This window comes from Pseudopodoces humilis, chromosome 8 (assembly GCF_049639895.1).
Source record: "Pseudopodoces humilis isolate 2021_Gansu_Grassland_sample_001 chromosome 8, ASM4963989v1, whole genome shotgun sequence".
NCBI classification, from domain to species: domain Eukaryota; kingdom Metazoa; phylum Chordata; class Aves; order Passeriformes; family Paridae; genus Pseudopodoces; species Pseudopodoces humilis.
In genome coordinates this window covers 16,264,245-16,277,160 of record NC_142207.1, presented here as the reverse complement: position 1 = coordinate 16,277,160, position 12,916 = coordinate 16,264,245, and the positions used below count along the sequence as shown (strand labels likewise).

At 38.8% G+C, this 12,916-nt stretch overlaps 1 protein-coding gene across 3 annotated transcripts in view; it reads left to right on the top strand.

Annotated features, from left to right (window-relative positions):
- The window catches only part of RBMS1 (RNA binding motif single stranded interacting protein 1), a 141,738-nt gene that overhangs the window by 64,179 nt on the left and 64,643 nt on the right, over nt 1-12,916 (top strand). The gene's annotated exons all lie outside the window — the stretch shown is intronic.

Genomic DNA, 12,916 nt, shown 5'->3' with positions numbered 1-12,916 from the left:
GTAATGCCAACCTAAGCTATTCCTTGAGCTGCCATCTTGGTCTGTGGCTCCACGATTGCCCCTGCTGCACTTGGATCTTTTCAGCCAAACTGGGGGAAAGGTTGACTTGAAAGCTGAGCTGCCAGCAGGACCAGCAAAACCATCTTTGTTCTTATTTGGTACTGCACCAAAGCCATTTTATCAGACCAGATCTAACCACCTGTCTTAAAGCTTTTTGACATCCCTATACCGCTCTTTTCACTATCTGCACATCCTAGACATCTCAGAAAGTGCAGTTTCTACTTGACAACTTTATCAGGAGTTGAATTTCCATGTTAACACACCCAGTCAGCGATGTTTGAAAGATTTCAGCTTTCCATGCTGTTCTAAGTTGACCTGATGCTATGTTCAGGCCATCAAAGATCAGTGCAGACAAATCATTCCTAACGTGCATCTACTGGGGAGCTCCACCGAAAGTTACCTGCCCTTGGAAATATTGCTCTTTTTTTCATGGATGAATCTTCAGTTTTAATTGAAGGCCTACCTTTACAACTTAGAGAATTTCATCCTACTGAAGGAATACCATTTTCCTTATTTGTAAGGAGAAGCAGACTGCAATCTATAAAAGTAGGCTCATGTGCTGGATTTTGCTGTGCTGATTTTAGCAAACTCCTTGCTGTGTTTCATCAAGTCCCCAGATTTGTTGTGTTCACAGTATTGTAGTGAATTGCCTTAATGTATGAAAGAACTCCTTCTCATCTGTGTGCCCTGGATCACTTGCATTTAGGAAAATATTTACAGTTTTCATAACTTCGCATAAAGAGGATTAGATTTACTAATTGGTTAGATTCCTTTCCTACTGCTACTACTAATTTAAATGTGTCATGTTCCTATTTGCTAGGGCTTAAAATTCAAGAGTTCACTCACAGATTGTCTTAAATGAATGTTCAGCAACTTTGTGCTTTAAACAGGCCTAAAATCAGCTTCTCTAAGCCATGGATGTAGACATGCTGCCCAAACTGGCTTTCATTAAATAACAGAATGGTTTTGCTAGAAATAGCCTGGATCCGTTGAGACTGATGCTGAGCAAATGCTAACAAGCCCTGCTTGATCCAAGTTGAATGGGATTAAATAGTATTTGTACTACACTAAGCATTGTGTTCTGGAGTATCCTAGTCCCAGTTCCCTGAAATGATGCTGGAAAAGTGACCACTCCATTAAGCATTCTGGTAATGAAGCAAGTGATTTTTGTATTACTGTAAAATCTAAAATTCTCCTTAAAGAAATGAAGCGATGCTCCTTTTTCACTCTTGTGCATAAAAATTGTCCATTGAGAGAGAGAAAAATGTGTCGGAGGGTGTAGCCACTGAGTACTGGGAGACAAAAAAGATGTACTGATGGGAAATGTGAGCAGAAAATGCTTCCCTCTAATTTCTAGGCAGCTAAACCAATCCTAACCAAGCTGGTTAGGATTTTGGAGGTATCTAAAGACAAAAATGATTACTCTCTTACTTTATAAGCTACATTTTCTGCTGCTAGTGTTTACTGATCAACTGGAAACTTCTTGAGTTGTCTGTAGCGTTTTAGCAGCATTTTCTTTAGTAATAGCAGCTGCAGGAGAGGTGGTGTTAGGTATCTGTCTGAACCATTCAATGGCTGGATGAACTGTTCGTTTCCATCTTTCCCAAGAGTTAAACATAGCTGCTTTTGCCATGCTAAACTGATTGTAATTTGTCCTGTAGTGCCTGTAGTGTATTAATGGGTGTAAATCTCTATGTGCTACATAGGAGAAAGTTGTACAGATTCTTCTGGGCATGACAGGCCACTCCTTTTTCCTGAAGGGCACAGGTGTGTGTGTGACTGTGTGTGACTGCATGATGTAATACATTACTGGAGAAAATGGACTTTTAATGTCATCTATGCTGGATATGCTGTAGCGAACATTTGGCCAAAAAGGTTGGATGTGGTTGGCTTTAGTATGGCTCTCTAATGGTGCAGGATCATCTCTGAGAAATGTCAAAAGTAATGTGATGTCCATTGGTCCCAGAATTCTGGATACAGTTGTCCTCGGTGCTGCCTGCACACAGTTTTTTCTCAACTTTTACTTTAGATCTCTGTAGCCAATTTACAGCACTGCAGTGTTCGTTGCCTTCCATGGGAACACAGATTAGACCTTGTCTGTCCTGGAGGTGTCATTGTGTGTGTAACTGTGCTGATACAGTTGAATTAATGAGAATCTTGGGTAAATGTGCTGCTGTGTCGCACCCTCGCTGCAGGCACTGCAGCCAGGTGCCTGTACTGAGACCACACTCACTCCCAAATGGGAAATGATGCAGGAGGCAAATGTTTTTGGAAGCAATGAAGTTAAACTCCAGTTATTTTCTAATGAGATTTGAGCTTCTAGGTTTTATTCTAGGAAACCACGTAGAGTGTTGGGAGTCATTTAGAAGACTTTGGGAATGTCATTTGCAGTTTCATACATGCTACACACAGTCTCATTACAATCCAAAGAAAATTGCTGTATGTCTTGTAGCATGCAGACCTAGCAGAGTTTGCTCCCTGGTGCTCTATGGAAAAGCCCTATGTAGGGAAGTTTTGCCAACATTATACACTGCTCTCTTCTGGTCTGTCAGTTTTATGCGATGCTGAAATTTATAAAACTTCTGGACAGATTTTCAGTTTGTGCGAATGAATGCAGAACCACTGGGTAGAAGTAGAACTAGGCCAATATGTGCAAGTGCAGAAAACTAACAACTCCTTACATAAAGAGTCTGATGATTGAAAAAGTTTCTGCTGATCTTGCTTGCATTTTAAAAGTATTGCCAATTTAATAGTACCTGTCTGCTTCTGTTCAGTTTGGTGGCTTTGCTATGGAGGAGAATCACATTTATGGAGGTGTAGTCACTCTCCCACAGCAAATGACAAGTTCAATGTCAGACTATATATATATATAAATATAAAAATTAATAAATATATAAATAACAAATATATCTGATGTGTGTGTGTATGCATACACCACTTGCAGCAACATAGTCTTATATGTGGACTCCATGAATGTCAAAATACTGTGACAACTTAGTACAAACTCCTAGACGAAATTTAGTTGATAGTCACTTCAACCTTTGCTGAAATAATTGTAAAAGTATCTTGTCCTTCCCTTTTTCTTCACAAGGCAGTGGGTTATGAAAACTTGATAAATTTAACACTGTTCGTATTTCTTGAATTTGGTGTGTACTTTCCTAGTTATACCTGAGATTTGCTTTAATCCTTAACCAGCAATCCTGTACATGTCCTGTTTCAGTGTGTTGATTATAATGAGTTGTATCTGCTGTATTTTATCATATTGCAGAATATTAAAACCATAAGGACACTTACTGGAATTTCAGAAGTGAGGAGCAGAAAGATGAATGGAACTTTCAGTCCAGCACAGGTCATGCTGACCTCAACTCTATGGCAAATACTGTAAAAGACTCTGGAAATAATTGCAGTGGAGTAAAGGACAGTGATGCTCTGAATATGCTTTCCTGTTCTTCAGATCATGGAGGAGTAATTTATTCCCATGGAAAGTGATGCAAGTTGCTGTTCTCACTGAAATTGGTTCAACTGTAACTTGACATAGGCACATAACAAGCTGCAGAGCAGCAGAATTTGGTATCCAAATTACAGTAACCTTTGTGTTGCACTCAGGAAATGTATTTACACCAGCTTGTTCTTTGCTGATTACATTAGTTAGGCCTGGAGACATGTAGAAAAGGAAAAACATTTGCAAAGTGAGTAGGAAAGATAAAATATCCAAAGTGATCTATACTCGAAGCATAAATTGTGCAGCTCAGAGAGCCTTTTCATAGGGGCATCCAGATTGTCTTGATGATGAAATCTTATAAAAGTGGCTTTTTCTACCCTTTTTTTGTCTGATGTGCCACCTTTCCAACAGCTGCAGATGCTGGCTGTGGTGAAGAGGGTGTGGTCTTTCAGGGAGATTAAGATTTAGGAATGCAGAAGAAAGGTCCAGAGCCAGCTGCCTCATCTGTTCCATCGATGTTGTCAAATAAAGCAGCAGGAATAGACTGGGCTACCTATCAAATACTTGTGTAATGGCCTTACCAGGAAGAGCACACATTCTCTTCTTTAGAATAGAACGGAAGGATTCACAGTAACAATGCTGCTGCTACGCTGGGTGCAGTATGTTGCCCATAAGGAATCAGCAATCACAGACAAAGGGATTTTGATAGGAATTGACTCCCTCGTGCACGGTCAGGCGCGAGTTCTTCAATTTATTTAACTTGAATAAACAGAAAATGACATAGCGGATCCCATGTCAGCCAAAAGAGCCATCTGTGGTCTAACCCTGTGACAAACAGTATAGCAATAATTCCAATGCCACCAACAATGTGGAGTTTGCCAGAAAAGCAGATGCTTCTTTTGACATGCATCTTCAGTGTGGTGCCATTCCTATCCTATAATTGCTGTCTATGGAGGGAGGGTGGATAGGATAGCCAGATGAGCAGAATGGTGACATTGTGGTTTTTTGGGGGAAGAGCCAACAGTTTTGAAAATAATAAAAAAGGAAAAAGAAGTATAAAAATAATTTTTAAAAAGCTGAAAAATTCTCCGGTCTGCATCATAAAATCTGTGACACTTTTTAAATAAGAAACAATATTTGCATGGATTTATCAGAAATCTAAAGTCTAATATAATATGGAAGAAGAATAAATAATGCTTCAGAAACGTCTGTGCAGAGTTTTAAACTTTTTTTTCAATAAAAGCATTTCCTTCTCTATTATTTTAAAGAATTAAAGACTGTCCAAACATTCTTAACATAATTTTTTTTTTTGGCTGTACTTTCAGCTTTTGTTATACAGAAATTCAGGCAGTTCTTGAATTAACCAAGATGTCTGTATCTGTACTCTGCTACTTTTTGACCAGTTTTATGAGCTATTAGGCTTAGCTGACTTAGCAGGATTAACCTCCAAAATACAGTGATAGATGGCATCCCTAATAATTAAGAGTTGACATATTTACTGCTTTATGAAATTAAAAATGTAACTACCTACAACCATTAAAAAATAGAAGCTCTTGAAAGTAGCTTGTTTTTGATCACACTGAATATTGTCCATGGCCCTGTTTGGCGCTGGCAGTAAAAGTTCACAACAGGTAATGACAAAGAAATTGATCAAATAGCAGTAGAGCTGGAGATTAGCATTCCGTCCTCTGAACAGAAGTAACTGCCTTATGTGGTGCAGGAGTCTCACTGCCAGAGCTTACTTTTGTGCGATTTGCTTAGAGAGATGGTTACCTGCTCCCTTGTATTTTCCCACAAGGGAGCCAAAAAATATCCAGGATAAAGCCATGTCTCTCATTTTCAATACATTTCTTCCCATTACACCCTAAGTGCAGTCAAAGGATAATGCATATTACTTTTTTTCAGATCTTAGTACTCTGACATCTGAGGAGTTTTTAAATGGAGGTAATTTTAATAAATGTTTAATAAATGCTAAAGCAGAGTCCTATATACAATGAGAAGGGACCACTATGAACCTCTTAATGCTAATGAAAAGCTTATTGAATAATTTTTTACTTTCATTCCATGAGTGCTGTCCTCTGAGCTGCCATTGAAGTGCTTGTGAGCTGTATGTGATTTGCAGGCTCTGATGTTGATCTAGTCCAAACTAGTGCATGACCCAGGAGTTTCTAAGATAATTGCTGTTTCAGGTGAAGCATTTCTCCTAGCAAGGGTGTCTTGAATGTTTCCTGTTGTGGAGAACATTGTAAGATTTTATATACCGGTATTAATATGTACCAAGAGATGTATAATGCAAGAGAGAATTTTTTTATTATTTGGATTCAGTGTCACTTATTGGGCTTGCTAACTTTCAGGTGCTTGCATAAACCATTAGTATGCAAGTTACACCCCTCTGAAAATGGATGTGTTTTCTTTTAATTGTAATTTGAATCCTCAGGCTGGAGCAAAAACTTCAGCATAGTCTAGATATTCAGTACTCTGTGCTTTCTGGATCCTGAGCAAAAGCCTTGGCTGGTTTCACTGAAGAAAATAGGCCTGTGTATGTACTAGAATCAAGAAGGAAGTTGGCAGTGAATTCTTTTGTGTCTGCTGCTCAGTGAAGGGCTAACCACAAAAGCAATATATGTGCTTTTTTGTCTGTCTGGTAGATCTTAGTACCATGCTCTCTTTCTTTGGGTACTTCAGCATCTTCACTTTCTTTTTAGATTCTTTTAATGTGGACTAGCTGTTTGATTGCTGCAGCTTGTTCATATTTCAGAAACTTAAATCTTTTGCTTTATATGTGTCTATAATTCTGTCATGGCTAGGGCATGGTACCAAGGTATTGTTTCAGGGGATTGTCCAGGAAATCCAGGTATAAAACTGAGAGGGAAGACAGACGCTGTGATTCACAATGAGCAGGTGGAAGGGGAAAGGGAGGGTTCATGGCATCATGGCATGGAAAGGAACAGGATGTAGCCCAGCTCAGCACTCCCCTTGTTGTCCTTTGGGATATCTTTTGTGCTGCAGTGTGGCTAGGGTTTTTTTGCACTTTTTGTCTTTGAACTAGGGGAATCGGTCAGTGGAGCACTGAAAAATCCCTGACAAGGGATAAAGTCAATGGAATAAGTGAGTCCCTGGGAACTTTGAAGCTTTTTCATTTATCAGAGACTAGAAGAGCTACCTGAACCAGAAGGAGTTTCTTGCCTTCATTGCTTGCTTTATTGCTAGCATCTTGCCTGCCAGCTCCAAGTTAGAAAGCTTTTTTTCTTGAGTAATAACACTGAAAAATCCCCCACACTCTGTTCTTGGAGAAAAAAATCTGTTCAGAAGCATCAGTGTGGGTTTTGTCATATACTTCAGTGTGGCCAGGATTATGCACACAATTCTTCAAGTGTCTTCATAGAAAGGATATAGATAGATTTTGAGCTTTCTCTCATTACTAGCAGAAGATTGCTGTTGCATTGAGCTTTAATAATTTAAGTAGTTTAACAATTTAAATAACACTCGTTCCATTTCCTGTCAAAATATGAAAATGTGACATTTTATAACAAGCTGGAATGGTTTACTTCAGTACTTTCTGGTTTTAGTAATTGTTGCTTTCTGGTGACAACAGGTTCAGTCCTGCTATGTTGCTGTAAGATCTGAAGAAAGGAAGCAAAACAGCTCAGTGGGGAATGAACTTGGGTTATAATCAGAAGAGTCTAGAGGTGAAATTTTTAGGAGCATCTGAGCCATGACTAGGGGTTTATGCTAGACTTTGACTTGTTTCATTGCTGATAGAGCCACCCTTCATGAAGATATTTTAAAAAGAAAGCTGTGAGAAGCTACCTACTCATTCATGCATTTCTGTATTTCAAGGAAGGGCTTCTTTAAATGGTCAGAAAAAATGCATTAACTGCTTCCCTGGATTTTGCCAGAAACTTCTTTCTTTCCGGCAAATTGGTTCAAATTAGTTAAAGTACAATAAAGAAGAAAAAAAAATTGACTGAAAACAAATGTCAGAGTGAAAATAACTTTTTATTATTAGTATCTTCATAGATGCAGGATGATATCCACCTATGGTTTTGTTTCTTTTTTGTATGGAAAAGACTGTTATCTGTATTTAGAAAAGTAGTTTTCATAGGACTTGGCTGTAGCATACAGGCAAGACAAAAGGTATAACCCTATATTTTCCTCTTGCAAAGCTCCTCTTAAAACTTACTTATTAAGGCAAGGGGGCTTCCCTATTCAGTGTGATACATTTTTCCCTTGATTACTTAATTTTCATCCTATTTATTGCTGTCTATCATTGCTGTAATCCCAACTGTAGTATTCTGGACATAGTTCTTTTGTACCAAGATACATTATATACCAAGGACATTTAGAGCGTTTTTTTGGAGAAACACAGGGCTGGATCTCCAGGTGCTCCTGGTCTTCCTGTGATGTTTTGTAACATGCAGAGCCTTTGCCTGATGCCAACCTCCACCCTCAGGGTCCCACATCTTCCCAGCAGCTGCTTCTGCTCCATGTGGCTGAACCACTAATACCTGTCATCACCACCGAAAGAAATATAGAATAGGCTTGCATCCTGGTTATGGAAATAGCTTTGTCTGATCACAAAACATGATATCCATAGTTTCTGCCTTATGCAGTACACCAGCCTTTTCTGGAATAGTCCTGTTGACTCTCACTATGAGATCATGTTTTTTACCTGAGCAAAGAGAAGTTAGGGTCAGTGGTTTAAAGGAGAAAAAGGGGGCAGGTATCAGGGATTTTCCTGCCTGAGGAGATTTTCCACAGAAGTCTGGAGCTTCTGAGATACTCTTTATACTAGTATCATGCTGAAAATGCTTAGATTTGGTTGCTGATCTTCCTGTGGACAAGTGCTTACAGACTAAAGGAGAACAGTTGGAGAAGCTACCCTAAGGCAGAAGATGTGAGTAAAATAACAGCAAAGCTTTCAGTTTCTGCTGGTTGACTCATGTCCACTGAGAATTGAATTTGGAGAGGCCTCCAGAAATTCAGTTTTGCTTGCTGTGATGTTTCAGACATGATGAGGAAAACCATGAAACAGAATAGTGCAGGACACTCAAAATGGCATCTCTGCTGCAACTGTCACTTTGCTGTCTTTGAATAAGTGATCAAGGTTTAATTTTTCCTTATTTAAAGAAGGGTAATAAAGCAACTGTCTTCATCCATGAGTACTCATTTCTGTTAAACACTTGGAGTTCTTCTTTCTGCTGCAGACATAATTTAATTCCAAATGAGTTCCCATTTCCTAAGCTGTGCACAATGTGTTGCAGTGTCTTGCTTCACTAGGTATGGTATCTTCTATTCTTCTGAGCCCTTGCTTTCATTGTACATGTAAAGCTCTTTCTAACCTAAAGTGTTAGGTAGATTAATAAACAAAAAAGCACTCCCCAATTTAACAAAAAATAAATCCAGATTTAATTTACTTTTTCTCACTGTTGCACACATCCACAAAAAAAAATGTGTGGTAATTTTTATATAAAGTGCCAGTTACTGAAGGTGCTGCTTTCAAAATCAGGGAGGTTAGGCAAAGTCAGGCAGGGTGAGCAGGTGCTTGTGGCTTAGTCACCTGAACAAAGCTAGGGAAACACTGCTGATGAGATTTTGGTACTATGAGATGATCCAAGTAGCAATTCTGGCTAAATCTGATGGTTAATGTATGCTGCAATTTATGGTTTGAATTTAGAATAGATGTGTGAGAACTAACTCTGTTGTTAAAAGTCATGGTACTTTTCCCATTAGGAATTTTAGCTGAGTGATTAAACTCATAATTGAATGCTAGCACGTTATGTAACTTTATATGCATGCTTTTATTGCCAAAGTTAGAGACTTAAATGGATTGCTACTGTAATGATTATACTCTGTTTTGGCACAGTCATTGTCCAAGTTATCTTCTACTTGCTGAAGTTCTGTTGGAATTCTGTAGTCTAGAGGCAGCAGGGATCAGTATCTCTCAGTCCCCAAGGAATTTCTTGGGGTTATTCTGTTTCAGTTTGGTGTCCTTTTTTTATCTGTTGACAGCAAAGAGATTCTTCTGTTCCTTGGTAGACAAAATCCTGCTCTGACTCATTTGCAGTCCTTAAGCATTGAATGGTTTATAAGAAAGACAGGAATGGCTCATACAAGATGAGTATATTCACCAGCTGGCTTTCAGTACTTGCAATTATTCCCATTAGGGCTTTATATTGAGAAGAAAACACAGGCAGACAATTCTCCTTGTTTTAAGGCCCTCCATGGGGACTGTTCAGTCACTGAGCTTTTCCTAAGAAGTACCTGTGGTTTTCCCATGGCTGTGGAGAGCTGGAGGGGATCTCAGAGATCAGGCAGGGTGCTGGGAGCTCCTCACAGCTGGCTCCAGAATGGGCTGGGGAGATCATAGACTGGATGGGCTGATTATTCTGTCACTGGTCTTTTTTGCTTAGATATTTGTTGAAGATGGCATGAAAGAAACTGCTTTGTAAAAAGAATGATCACTAATTACCTTTTGGAGTGAAAACTAAGGAGGAGATGGCAAACCAGTGTGACAGTGGTATTCTTGTGAATGGGAATATTGTCACAAGAAATAATGGCCTGTTGCTTACATTCATTCCTCCTGTCCTTGAGTTCTGTATTTTAATTTAAGGTGCAATGATTATGAAGAAAAATTGATAAATGTATTTTTGTATATGTTGCAATATTGCGAGTTATTGTGAGGTCCACATAGTAAAAACTTAAGAACAGCTTTTGATATCATTTGATTTTGATATGGATTTTTAGCAGAAAGTACAGTTTGTAAACAAAAACTTTTCTAATTTGATCTCAGGTTTAAGACAAAGCACTCAGTTAAGGTTTGTGAAAACTGTTTCTAAACAAACAACCCCAAATTTTGGCCAGGTCTCCACTGCAAAATGTCTTGCCAGCAAAGCACTGTGTATCAGCCAGGGGTGTGGAAAAAAGTCATACATCCTCGCTGACATCAATATGTTGGCAAAAGCCCAGGTGTGGATGCAGCTGTGCAGGCAGAGGAGAGCTTTTATCGGCCTGGCCAGTGTTGTTTGGGGAGGTGATGCAACTGCGCCAGCAGACAAACTCTGCTCCTGGCCTGCGCCGTCAGCGTAGGAGGCTCCGCCAGCGCGGTCGTGGCCTCGAGGCTGCAATGCCAACCAAGCCTTTGCAGCAAGAGCAACTGGAAAAAAAGGCCCCTTTGAACAACAGAGGGACCTCTATAATTTAGTTTTTATAAGTAGTCGTCAATGAGGAACAGAGCGGAAAAAGTGATTCGGGTTTTAAAATTAAAGTTTTAATGTAAAAAACGTGTTTTAGTTGTATGGTTTAATATGTCACTGTCCCTTTAATGGCTGGCTGTCATTGGGTTGCAGCTTTGAGAGCTGCAGGACACCCAGCACATGTGTTTTGTAAAGCCTTTAAGTGTTGCAAAGGTATGAGTCTCTCTGGAAGGACTGAAAAACCTTCTGTCTGTAAACTTAGGAAGACAAGTATAGTCCCATTTACATTCCCATCATGTTCAAATGTGACCACTAGCACTAGAACATCTTAATGTTTAAATAGAAGTTTAAATTTCTCAGAATGGAGTGTTTATGTTTTACAGACAGAATTAGGATTCCTGCTCTCTCTACACACAGACACACATTTTCCTCTCCTGTTTTGGCCAGCTGGTGACAAGATTTTACAAAACTCCCGTTCTTCATAATGTAGAAAAACAAAGATTTTAAGGGAAAAGCTCTGTAAGAAATAAAAACAAAACCAAACTGAAGATACTGAAAAACTTAATAGAGGCTCTTAGCCTTCATTTGTAATTACCAGTTTAGATGAAGACAGATATGTGTATATTGAGTTTTCTGGTGCACATTTTGAAACCATGAACAGAGCAGTTTTGCATTTGATGACTGTTTGCATTTTGAGAACTTCACTGAAGGCTTTTAGAAGAGAATATCGCTGTGCCAGACTAAGTTTATTCTGTTGTGAAAATGTTTTGAAACTAGTTGCTCTGTCATTCTGCATTGCTTGTAACCCTAAAAATAATTGCCTGGTGTTACTGAAAGCAGAGTGGTCTGACAGACTGACTTGTGCTGCTATTGTTAAAATCCGTCAATGTTTCCATTGCATACTTGGAAGGGAGCATTTAATCTTTTTCCCTGGAAGAAATTCTAGATCAGTGCTTCAATTCCAAATATAAATATTTTGGAAGAGATTTGATATTTCTAAAAATCTTTATTAAAAACAACCAAAACAACAAAAAAAATCTCTAACCCTATGGCAATTAAATATTGATATTCAGTTTTGAAATGCTAAATGATCAGGAATGTATTTCATGCATTTTTGTAATTTTTAGTTCAATTAAATTAGGCAGCAGCAATGTTACTGCTTATCAGTGTTGATTTTATAGCAAGTCTTGCAGTTGGCTGTTCCAGGCCATTATAGCTGCATAATAAACTTTGCAACTTGCCAAATTGGAAGGTTTCAAAACCTTCCTAGGGAAACACAAAAAAGAAACACATAATTACCATAAAGTATCTGATATAAGGCATGCCTTTGTACTTTTCTCCCACTCACGCTTCCATTCCAATTTCTTGAGGTTATTTCCAAAATAGATTTGCTTTTTTGGTGTGTTTTCTTGTGTGTAGTTTCATGGGTGTTTTAAACAGAGGTAAACTCTAATCCTTTCCTCTCTGCCTTCACGTTCTCGCTCCCTGCCTTGTAACAGCCAAAGCTTTTGCGAAGTGCAAAGCCCACATGTGATGTACCAGATCAGGGAAGTTCATTTTTTGGTTCAGTTTGCGGCTGTACAACTGTTTGTGCTAATCCAAGGAAGAGGGTTGGCACTAGGCTGGGATCAAGTGAGTCTACATTGATATCTCACTTTATATTCCATTGTATTTTTCCCCCTCCTGTGCCTTTCCTCTGCATTCACAGGGCGCTTTTTTGCTATGAGTTTGTGGTGGAAGCTCAGCCTTTTGTAGGAAAGGGGCCACATGCAGCCACTTTGTCAGTGAAAACCGTGTAGTCACAAGATGTTTACAGGCAACTTCCATTCTCTAATATATTTTTTAAGTATTCCTCTCTTACAACACCACAGACATGTTCACAGTACTTTTTGTACAGTGCCACTGCTCTTAATGCAAATTATTTCCATACTGCAAATTTTCCTCTAGGATGTTTTTATGTTCTATTTGGGGTCTGATTTTAAGAGCAATAATGTTAGATACCTTGAGGAGTAGGTAGAAGAGCTTATGTGCTTTTCTCCTTTTGAAACTTGAATTTTTTTACCAATACATAGAGCCTTTTTCTTGACAATTGTGAAGGAATCCACAAATATGGAGACAGTATGAAAGTTCTCCCAAGGCACACCATTCATTTGAAATCAGGTCCTTAAGTTATCTGTGCTCCTTCTCTATCTCTAAGAAAATATTAGCAGTATTGTGT